Source organism: Protopterus annectens, chromosome 16.part0, assembly GCF_019279795.1.
Source record: "Protopterus annectens isolate FY-2018-M chromosome 16.part0, PAN1.0, whole genome shotgun sequence".
Lineage (NCBI taxonomy): Eukaryota > Metazoa > Chordata > Ceratodontiformes > Protopteridae > Protopterus > Protopterus annectens.
Genome location: NC_056750.1, coordinates 724,303,424 through 724,315,950, shown reverse-complemented (window position 1 = coordinate 724,315,950; position 12,527 = coordinate 724,303,424). Strand labels below are relative to the sequence as shown.

The 12,527-nt window shown below is 39.8% G+C and overlaps 1 long non-coding RNA gene across 1 annotated transcript in view; it reads left to right on the top strand.

Moving 5' to 3' along the window:
- LOC122790354 overlaps positions 1-12,527 on the top strand; it is a 500,167-nt gene that overhangs the window by 236,384 nt on the left and 251,256 nt on the right. Inside the window, exon 2 of the long non-coding RNA XR_006363001.1 lies at positions 1,758-1,813. This is a non-coding gene — a long non-coding RNA (uncharacterized LOC122790354). The remainder of the gene's footprint in view (positions 1-1,757; positions 1,814-12,527) is intronic.

The following is a 12,527-nucleotide window of genomic DNA, read 5'->3' as shown; positions in this document are numbered from 1 at the left end:
TATATCACAGCAAAGATGCAATTACAAAAGTGGCAGTATTCTGTCTTCTGATGGTAGGTGTGCACCGCATTAGTTATTCAGGGATTAATGTATTGCATTAGTATTCTCCTGATCACGCAGCATCCCGGTGAATTGTTTCTAGCACGGAAGTCGAGCTGTATATCATGAGTATGAGCTGAGAGTATTTTTGCCTTATAAACTGCCAAGTCTTATTCATATATTATCAAATACGACATCAATTAAAGAAGCCAGTAAGATACGTGAAAACAATATGCTGGAGATATCACAATGCGTTAGCAGTCAATAGACAGAAACTGCCCTGCATTGCAACAGGGTACATCTGTATGCACAAGACATTCTGGCTCTTCTGTACATGGCCTGGCATTTGAACTTAAAACTGACTGATTTGCAAAACAGAATTGCCAGAAATAACCTGCAGTTTATTGTGCTGCTTGAAGTTGTAGAAGTGTTTCAGCTGGTGCCTTATAAAAATCAAGAGCTCATGGAAGTCCTGTAATTGTCACTCCATTGAGATAGAAAGAACTCAGCAAATCTGAGCCGAAGTTAAGCTCATAAACAATCCCAGGCACTTTCTTGTGTTGTTCTTGGATAACAGTGATACAGCGACAGCATTAAACAACATACCATGGAAATGAAGAATGCATTTTAGATTGTCAGCTCTGTTATAAAGTTGGCATCTGATTACAGTAGTACTTTACCTATAAACAGAAAATGGTTTCCCTCTTTCACAAATTGCGAGACGTCGGCATCAAGTGTCAACTTCTGTTTCCTTCCATCTTATTTATACAGAATGCCGGTAATCAAGTGTAATTTTATACACCTGCTAAGGCCTATTCTTTCAGAAAAATGCTTTTGGGCAAATCTCAGAATGCAGTAGATAAGTATGGATGTATCAGATTTTATCAAAGGAGGTAGAAAGTGTGAGATGACCTTCCCTTCCTACATCAGATAAAGCCCTACCAAATAAGGAACAGTGTGCTACAGGACAAGTGCATTATGTATGGAGACAAGATGCAAGTGGGACAGCTATATGCCAAAAACATTTGATTTTGGTGTAAAAACTAAAAGTCTTTTCCCAAGATTTCAGATATAGAGGAAAAGGAGAATGACTGATGTGTTTTCCATGCTGGACCCATTTTTGAATCCATCCAGAACTGCAATGGATGAAGAACATGACAGGTATTGAGGATGCTGTTATGCTATTGGAAAGATGGTTGTCATAACTAATGGTAAACTGATTACATGAAGCTCTTTGGTAATAAATACCTTGTTGCTATTGTCATAACTAATGGTAAACTGATTACATGAAGCTCTTTGGTAATAAATACCTTGTTGCTATTGTCATAACTAATGGTAAACTGATTACATGAAGCTCTTTGGTAATAAATACCTTGTTGCTATTGTCATAACTAGTGGTAAACTGATTACATGAAGCTCTTTGGTAATAAATACCTTGTTGCTATTGTCATAACTAATGGTAAACTGATTACATGAAGCTCTTTGGTAATACATACATTGTTGCTATTGTCATAACTAATGGTAAACTGATTACACAAAGCTCTATAATAAATACATTGTTGCTATTTATTATGTTGCTGTATTCCATATCCTACATTCATTGGAGTGAAGATTTGATGCACGGATACTGAAGGATTTGTACTGTGTTCTGTTCATTGTGGGCATAGCTGGTACCAACTTATTACGGACATTATATTTGCCTTTTTCTTTTTTTACAGATGATGCGGATATGCAGATTTTGTCTGGATATACTTAAGACCTGCTAGAGAGACAGGTATGTAACCCTGAGACTACCCCTTCTCTGGAACAGGCTCACCATCCATATGAAGTAGAGCTCCTCTTTAACCCAATTCAAATGTAACTTGGACAATTGGATGGGGGAACAGGAAATTCATCCCTGGTTTGGCACCTGTGTCTCTAATGGACACAGGCAGACTGTAAATGGTTACTCTCCCCGGCTCTTGCTTGTAAAATTTTCACCTGCCAAACTCCTGCTTACACTTATAAAGGGTATCAGAACTTGTCTGAGATTTGGGAAGCATGGCTTGGCTTAAAAAGGGCCTTGTGGTCATTAACCTAGTAAACACCTATCAGCCTATGTAGAATTAATTTCTGTTTTGTATTCTTATTTTGAATTTATAGCAGGAGGTACAAATATTTGGAAGAATATGATGCCTGAATATTACCTGTAGGGCAGTGTCCCAAATCTCCCATGGATTTTCTGGGTTGTGTTTCTCAGAAGGTACAGGTTTGATGTGCTTTTGTCTAACTATTTTAATAATTAGTTGCAGCATAAGCATAATAATATATATTATAGTTTGTTATTCTATTTAATGGGGGTTCCTGTTCTACTCAGATGTAGGCATCTGGGATTTTGTCTTCATTTAATACATTTTTTTTCTGTAACTGTATCAGAATAGCAACAGTTCAGGGGACCTAAATGAGAAGACAATTTTGGCCTACTTTTTATGACCAGAAATATTTCTGGCCTTAATACAAAGCATAAGCTACCAGACCGTATTGAGATTATTAATTAGCAATGTGTGCGTGCAGTTCTTCTGTAGTGACATAAGCTTACAAAAATTGAAGTTGTTAAGATAGATGGCCAGTTCCATAGCACTTGTAGATCTGCTAGGAGAAGGGTGACAATTAGTGACCACATAGTCCAGTACTGTTGTAGAGGAATGGATAAAGGATAGTAATGGCTTGTGTGTTGTTGTTAGGACTAATTTGGGGGGTGAATTAATTATGGGATGCAGTTATAGTTCTAATGAAGGTCCTTTACTTCAATTCCCATTTGGCATGTATCTAACCTGACACTTGCAACAGCTGGAATGCCCACAAAGGTTTCCCATCAGGACAATTCAGAGTATGAACACCCTATCCTACACTGATCGCCTAAAGGTTTTGTTTCTGTATTCAGACTCATTCAAGCTGCTGAGAGGGGTCTTTTGCTGGCTTACAGAACTTCCTCAGACTGATGGATCTGTTGCACATGTGCAAACAAAAAGCACCAGAAACGCTAGAATTGAACTTCACTTGTGACATAAACAGAACATGCTGGAGGGACAGATATCTGTCCCAAAGGATTCCCACACTATGGAAAAGGCTACTTATCCAAGTCGGAGTTCATCCCTAATCCTATTCAAATGATACCTTGACAACTGAATGAGAAATCATAAATGTACCTCGGGTCTGACCCCCATGTCTTTAATGCACAGATGCAGTCAATAAGAGAAGTATTACTCTAACACCCCATACAAATTCTTAGTTACCTTCCTGATAACATGCCCCCCATATAGATGCCCATGATACTCGGTGACTCAAATGGTTTAGGGCGAGTGGGTAGGCTTGAAAGAGCCCTAGTGGTTGTTAGCCTAGCCACAACCTACAAACCTCTCATAATATGCATCTCTATATGCATTTGTTATGGCTATTATGGTGTTGTATGGATCTTCTCTTCTCATTATTGTGGGTGGTGATTTTAATGCTACTGTTAACACTTACTTAGAGAGACGATCCAAGCAGGATGCATGAGTCTTCTGCATTTCATTAAACTACTTCAGGATAGTATATAAAATATATGTTTATGTGATTCCACAATAATGAAAGTGAATATTCTTAAAATGCCCCATTCTGGGAGGGGGGAGTCTTTCTTTCATATCACTCACACACACACACACACACACACACACACACACACACACACACACACACATACACTCTGTTCTGCTTTCATGCACACATTCATTCATACACACAGACAGAAACAAAAACACACATACACGCACTCATGCTTTTTTCGGTTTCAGTTATTTTATACTTACTAAAAAGCAAAAGTGCTGCTTAGTGGATGTAAGATAATAGCTCGATCGATCTCTCACTCTCATACAACCCTACACTCTCACACACAGACATAAACACATACACACTTTTTTTAAATTTATTTATTATTTTACACTCACTAAACAGAAAAAACATTGCTTAGCAAGTGAAAAATAATGGCGGCCATCAGTTTTTTTCAGTCTGAACACCACAGCAGCTTGATAAGCTGCTATGAAGCAGCAGATCATTTCTCAGCGGGCATTACTTGCACATTAATACCCTACTGGGAAGATTCGTTCCACAGTCAGGGAGCTGATGTACAGTTTGCCCATTCTCTAATGAGTGTTTAGCTCTCTTCCTAACTCTCCCTCTCTCTCAAAGAATAGATGTTCTTCATTCCACATTGCTGCAGTCCTAACTATTGGGTAGTCCGCTGTCCAGTCGGCCCGAATACCAAAGTATATGGCTGACGTCGGTCAGGGCGCATTAGACTGACGTCAGTACGTCAGGGTACAAATGCGCATGACCGACGTCATATCTTCAGTCTTTTTTGCCGCATGGTCCGATGCAGAAGCAATTTTGCGAGTGCAGGTTGGCGTTCTGAAAGTTTCTGAAGTCAGAGTTTCAGACCGAATCAAAGTTGGCTAAGTACCCCATTGGGGAATATTTTGTTTTTTTCTTGCCTCAGTATTTAACCGGATGTCAGAAAAAGTGAATAACTGTATTTCTTGTGGGAAACAGATACCTCATAGGGATTACCATACTTTGTGTATACCTTGTTTAGGGCCTGAGCACGACGTTGTTGGATGCCGCTCTTGTGCTAGATTTAACAAACGCACTATTAAGAGAAGGTTAGACTGTGCCAGGTTAGTTTTTGGGAAGCGTTGTAATTATAAAATGCCGTCGGATGCTGGGACGGCCGCTGCGGGCAAAAAGCGGAAGGACAAAGCAGCAAAGCCTAGAGTGGAAGAACCGACAGTCCCAGACGTCGGTTCTTTAGAAGGCTCAGTGGAGCCGGAGGTTCTGCCAGGAGTTTCTTTGGAGTCTCAGGGAGAGACTTTACTGTTACAGGATGTATCCTCTCAGGAAGTAGGCCAGGCTGAGGGGCTTCTCAGGTGGCTGTTCTTCCCTCTCTTCCTAAGGTGGTTAGAGCCGGCCCTTCTGTTTCCAAGGCTTCTTTGAGAGGCAGGCCAAGTTTAGCTTCAGTGGGGGTTTCTCCTAGTGCTTCAGGGTCTTTGCCTAAGAAACATATGCTTAAAATGGCAGAGGATTTGATTACTATGATTAGAGGTTCTATGCCCCTCCTGATAAGAGGCCTAGGGTGGAACCTGAGTTTGAGAGTTTTGAGCAATGTTCGAGGCTTCTGAGTCTTCGGCTGAAGACTTGCAGGAGTATCCTCCTTATTCTGATTCTGATGTGGATGATTCTACTCCTTCAGCTTCTCCTCCTGAGGATTTTTCATTTTCAGAGACTCTGCATTCCATGAGGGAGCATTTTAAATGGGAAGGTCAAGATTTCTCTGATTCCAGGAAGAGGCTTAGGGAATTCTTGTTTTTACCCCAGCATAGGCCTTTAGCTATACCTCCTGTTCTGAATGTGGTGGAAGATGTTTTTGCAGAGGCTTCCCTGAATCCTGATTCTTTGCCTCCTGCCCCAGTTAAACCGGATAGGTACTATAGGGTGCCTGAAGCTCATAAGTATCTTTTTAAGAGTCCTAGGGCAGACCCGGAAACTGTCTCTCAGGGGCCTAAAGGTGTGAAGGCCTCTGTTGTTAAGAATCCTGTCCCTCCTGATAAAGAGGCAAGGGCTTTGGATAGATGGGGAAAGAAAGTGTATACTTCTTCCACTTTAGCCATGAGGGCGTTGAATTGTCAGTTTCACATGTTAAAATATCAGAATTATCTCCTTTCACAATTGAAATCTAAGGTGGATGCTCTGGCGGAAGGTATTGAGTGTAAAGAGTTGCAGGATTTAGTTCATGTGTCTGAACAGGTGGGTAAACATTCCTTGCAGTGTGGTTTTGATGCTGTGCAGGCCTCCTCGAGGGTGGCTGCCACTGGTTCTGTTCTTCGTAGGCACGCCTGGTTGAGAGATCAGAATTTAGCTGAGCATGTTAAAACAAGGATTTTGGATGCTCCTTTACAGTCTGATGTGTTGTTTGGTTCGCCTGTGGAAGCTGTTTTAAAGAAAATGGAGGACAAGGCTAAGTCTATGCAAACTGTTAAGGATTTTTGCAGGTGCAGCCTCCAGTTTAGTAGAAATTGGCCTACTAAGGGATGGACTTATCCTGCTTATGATTCCCAGTCTAGGGGTAGGTCTAGACGTGGTAGGGGCAGAGCTCAAGGTTCTTTTAGGCCTAGGACAGGAGTTCCCCTGCTCAGACTTCTGGTGAGGGCAGGGGTCAGTCCTTTCGTAAGCAGACCCAATGACCTGCCTTTTCAGCTGCCAGTTCATTCTCGCCTGGCAGCACCTTTGGGAGGAAGGCTGTCTCTTTTCAAAGAAAATTGGGATTTAATTACCCAAGACAGATGGGTTCTGGATATCATTCACCACGGTTACAGGTTTTATTTCCATACCTTGCCTCCTTTCAAAGGCATGCCAGACATTCCTCCTCTACAAAGAACAGAGGCTCACAAGCAAATTTCTCTGTTGCTCCAAATAGGGGCCATTCAGCCAGTTCCTGTGCCAGAAAGGGGCCTAGGATTTTATTCTCGCCTGTTCCTAGTACCGAAGAAGGGGAACACGTGGAGACCAATTTTGGATTTATCTATCCTCAACACTTATCTGGACATTCCCAAGTTCAAAATGTTGACGTTACAACAGCTTTTACCTCTGCTGGGAAAAGATCACTGGATGGTAACTTTAGATCTCAAGGAAGCTTACCTTCATGTGCCTATAAGACTAAGTTGCAGGAAGTATCTGCGTTTTCGAGCTGGAAATTCTCATTATCAGTTCTCTGCATTGCCCTTTGGCTTATCTACTGCGCCCAGAGTATTCACAAAGGTTCTGGCTCCAGTGATAGCTTACTTCAGGCTAAAAGGAATTCAAATCTATCCTTACTTGGACGACTGCCTGATTCTGGCTCAAGAAAAGGAAGACCTTCTACAGCATTTGGAATATGTCATAGCAGTGCTAAGATGCCTAGGGTATTCTGTGAACAAAATAAAGTCCAGTCTAGTACCCTCTCAAGACATGTGCTTTCTGGGTGTAAGACTGAATACAGCAGCCCAGATGGCCTTTTTAACCCCGGACAAACAAAAGAATCTTTCCAGTTACTTCCATCAACTATCTCTTCAGTCCGGGCTGACTGCAAGGACAGTCCTTCAAGCCTTAGGGTTCATGGCATCTTGTATTCTGGTGCTTCCCAATGCCAAACTGCATATGAGGAAGCTGCAATGGTATCTCAAAAATGTATGGACACAGCACTGCCAGGATTTGGACACTGTCATTCAAATAATACCTTGCATTCAAAAGGAATTTTTGTGGTGGGCTCAGGAATGTCACCTAAACAAGGGACTCTCTGTGACCCGGCCAGAGGCGAGTCAGATTCTAACGACAGATGCCTCAGACATTGCTTGGGGAGCTCATCTAAATGGAAAGTGGATACAAGACAAGTGGCCTGCCAGACTACAGCATCTACATATCAACATGAAAGAGATGTTAGCAGTCCAGTTTGCATTAATGGCTTTCAAGGAATTACTTCTTCCAGGGCAGGTGTTGATTCTAACAGACAACACAACTGTCATGTGGTACATCAACAAACAAGGGGAACACATTCTTACCCATTGTGCAGGCAAGCAATGATTTTATGGGAGACTGCGCTCAGCTTGCAACTAACTCTTCAGGCAAGGTTTCTGCCGGGAGCACAGAACTCCTTAGCAGATGTGTTAAGCAGACAAATCATGGATCCCCACGAGTGGAAACTGGATCTTCATGTATTTCAAAAATTGACAGTGTCATGGGGAACTCCAGACATAGATCTGTTCGCTTCTCCACTAAACCACCAGCTGCCAAAGTTTTGCACAAAGAGGTTTCATCACACAGCTTGGAAGGTGGATGCTCTTTCTTTCAGTTGGAAAAATCTTCATGTGTATGCTTTTCCACCTCTGCCTCTTCTCCCAAAGGTGCTTCTAAAGGTCAGACAAGACAAGCCAAGGATGATTTTAATAGCTCCAGATTGGCCTCGGCAGCACTGGTACCCATTACTGAGGAGTCTGGTAAGGAAGCCTCCATGGCCTTTACCCTTGATTCCACACCTGTTGTCTCAGAGGGACGGTCACCTGCTCAATGTCAAGCTTCACTCTCTTCATCTAACAGCCTGGCATATTCTGTTTTGAAAGACAACAGGTCTCAACTTCCTCAACAAGTTTTAAATGTGATTATGGAAGCCAGAAGACCTAGTACAAGGAAAGTGTACGCAGAAAAATGGAAGAGATTTTTATTTTGGAGTGCAGAAAACAATTTGGAGATTTCTGAGCCTAATTTGAGTGTGGCTCTTCAATATCTTACTGAGTTATTGGACAAAGGTTTGTCTTTCTCTTCCATTAAGATTCATGCTGCAGCAATTTCAGCTCACTATGATTGTGACCCACCATTGTTTTCGCATCCTTTGTTCAAGCAATTTCTTAGAGGGGCAAAGAATATAAGACCCCCACGTAGAGCTCCTACGCCTGCTTGGGATCTCAATTTTGTGTTGGAGAAACTTACTCTACAACCTTTTGAGCCTGCGGCTACTGCTGAATTGAAATACTTGTCATGGAAGACTGCTTTTTGTTGGCCATTACTTCTGCAAGAAGGGTTTCTGAGTTGCAGGCCCTTATGGCGTAGAGCCTTTTTGATTTTTCATAAGGATAGGGTATCTTTACGTACTAATCCTTCCTTTATGCCTAAGGTGGTTTCTAGTGTGGCTTTAAACCAAACTATTCATTTGCCTACTTTTTATGCAGATCCCCAAAATAAAGGGGAAAAGATTTTGCACACTTTAGATGTACACAGGCAATTGCGTTATTATTTGAGCAGGACTAAGGATTTTAGGCAGTCTCAGCAGTTGTTTGTTTCTTTTGCTTTGAGTTCGCAGGGCAAGCCTGTGTCAAAACAAACTATTTCTAGGTGGATTGGGTTTTGCATTGCATTTTGTTATTCCCATCATGGCAAGGAGATTCCAGCTGGGATTAGGCCTCATTCCACTAGGGCTACTGCCACTTGACAGCATTTCTAAGGGGTGGCAACTAAGGATATTTTGGAGGCAGCTACTTGGAGTTCAGTGCATACTTTCTCTAAGCATTATCACCTTCCTCTCTACTCTAAGTCTAGGGCTGGTTTTGCCACAGCTATTTTGCAAGGCATGTTGTCAGTTCCTGCTTCCTTATGATTTGCCAGCCTCCCTTACCTCTGCTTTGGGATTCTACCCAATAGTTAGGACTGCAGCAATGTGGAATGAAGAACATAGTACAGTTTTGTACCTACCATAAATGTAGATGTTCGAGGATCCACATTGCTGCAGTCCAATTTACCCTCCCTCCTTCCCTCTGTGTTTAGGGGTGGTTGTGTAGGTGAGGTTATATTCTGGTAATTTTGTATATATTGTACATATTTTTGGTGCAGGTATGTTTGGAGTTTTTGGTTTTGGCCTTATCTTTTCAGGGTCTTCTGACATCTGGGGCAAGAAAAGACTGAAGATATGACGTCGGTCATGCGCATTAGTACCCTGACGTACTGACGTCAGTCTAATGCGCCCTGACCGACGTCAGCCATATACTTTGGTATTCGGGCCGACTGGACAGCGGACTACCCAATAGTTAGGACTGCAGCAATGTGGATCCTCGAACATCTACATTTATGGTAGGTACAAAACTGTACTTTTTGTTGTTAATTTGTAGCATGGATTATAGAGGTGAGAATGCACCATTTTAGTAAAGTTTATATAACTGTGAACTTAGCACCAAGGTTATCTTTTCATTATTGGGGAGCTTCTTGAAGCATTGGAGTAGTTGGCAGCAATGAGCACCCGGTTCTGCAAGTAGAACAAATCTAAAGATTTTGTTTATAGTAATTTGATTGTATATTTGGGAGAATGGAGAGTTATTAAAGGGTCTCTGTAGTCAAGTTTTGGGTAAATATGTCATAGCTATTGCTTTGTGAGTGGTGGGAAAGTGGTAGAGGTTGCTACATAACATTAATTGTTGCTCTAATAATATTATCTGAATGAATCTAATAAGATCCCTAGATAAATTTGGTGTTTTACTAAAGGTATCATAAACATGTTGACGTATCAGTTATTGCTAGGTGCATAGTGTTTGGAAGTTTTTTTTTTTGTTTGTTTTTTTGTGGGGTGCCAAAGACCATAACATTTGATTTTCTAGGTTTAATGAGCAGCATATTTGCCCAGTGGAAGAGGTGTGTAAAACTGGTTTGGAATTTTTACTGTAGGGTAATAGCATTTCCATTTGATTTTAACTGGAGTAGAATAATCATTGTACATGTCTATATAGTTGTGCTAGCTCTGTGGAAACTTGTTAATGAATAACACAACAAAAAAGGCTCAAGTACAGAGCCTTGTGAGAAACACATTGTAACTGTATCTTGGGTAAATGCCGAGTCAGCTGCTAGAACTTGCAATGTTCCATTTTTTTAAAATGTTTCAATCCACTTTATGGTTGTTTATCCAAAATTAAATGTACTAAGACTGTAAAGGAGAAGGTTATGACAGACAGTTTCAAAGGGACTTGTCATGTCTATTAAAATGCCACCAGTCAGCTTGGAATCATCCATACTGCAAAAAATTGTATAGTTTTCTACTTTTCTATTTAAAACAAAGATTTACTGTGTCTGCCAAACAGTTACATTGAAACAGAGGCTTTTGTTTTGTATGTAATTTTTGTACTGTTCTATGGAAGTCGAACATCGATGTTCAGTGAACATTTTCCTTTCTAATTTTAACTTTACAAGTGCACAGCATCTTCAGAGTTGCTTTAAGCTTCCGCCATAGTACATGGACATCAGGGAGTCTTGCTTAACCATCTAAGAACTTCTAAGCTAATACCATGAAAGCAATTGATGTGATCATTTTTATGGTTTCAAAACAGTATTGTGGTTTTGGCGCCCATCTGAGTTTAAAAGCAAATACAAAAAACTGAAAGTTATATATTGTCAGAATAAAACACTCAGGAACTTCCATTTACCATGTTAGAGCATTTTTTACAGGTAGAAAATATAGGAAATAAATGAGGTAATTAAATAAATAAACCTAATTTTGATGGTAAAGCCTTCTGATGTATAGTTGTAATGCTCGGTGAAATCAATGCAGATAATTAAATATTAATTTCCAACCACAAGGGCCTATCATGCCGTATAACACACTCATTTTATATAATATATCTTTGCGTATGAATTCAAGTCAGAGATTGCTTTAATAATGGTTAAAGTTGTGTTTATGCAGCAAAAGTGTTAAACCATTTACTTTAAGAAAATAAGCTTTTCCAAACGGATATTGACATTTATATGTGCCAAGCCTATAAAGTTAAAACAATTGACATTTATATATTATTGTTCCCTGACTTTATTATCCCAGCGGCATCATTTTCATGTTCTACTATTCTATTTAACGTTGTATCACCTAGTTTGTGGAGCATGCACAGGTTATGTTACAATGAAACTAATCTATTGAAATCAAATGCAATGTTGTGTATATATATATATATATATATATATATATATATATATATATATATAGTTTTTTCTCTAATATCCACTTCTGGGAATCATAAACAACAGCCTTTAATTACTTTGCTCATACAGGAGCAACTTTGAAAGATATACTTCTGGCATTTAGAGGCACATTAGGATTCATAGTTAATTACCTCCCTCAGGGCCTTATATTCAAAATGATGGGGACACAAGACTCGACTTGCTGTATAATGCAAATTTAATGCATCATGAAGCATCAGAATATACAGACATAATTTTGTCAGAAAAAGCATACAAGAATATTAATAAAACCTGCTGCACCATGCCTTTGTGTAAATGTAGTACTTTTCCAAGGTATGTATATATACACACATTTTATGTGTGTGTCTGTGTGTGTGAGAGTTGCATATTGTAAGTGAAACAGTGAATGTTTCTCTCTCTCTCTCTATATATATATATATATATATATATATATATATATATATGTGTGTGTATGTGTATATATATATATATATATATATATATATAGATATATAGATATGGGTCTACTTCATTTCACTGAAAGCCCATTTGACTGAAACTCATTTGCGATGAAAGTTATATATGGCCTTTTCCCCACTGTAGTGTGATCCTGGAGTTAGTATATAAAGTAAGGGGGGTGTGGGGGGCATAGCAATTGTGTGCAGACAACTGAGTTTCAGTGAAATGAAGTAGACACATTTATCATTTAAGAACTGCTGCATTAATCTATAGTGTTGTGGTTCTCACCCACCAGAATGTTGTCTCAAAATTATATAAAATAAAAATATATATATTATGTATACATGATGTAAATAGAACTGCTGTTTGAAAAGTGATACAAATAAGTACAATGTCACAATATGTATATGTGTGATAGGCATTTTTATCATTCCCTGTAGTGAGTCTGTAGATGAAGGTAAAACAAATGTATAAGGAGTTTGGTATGGGGAAAAAAA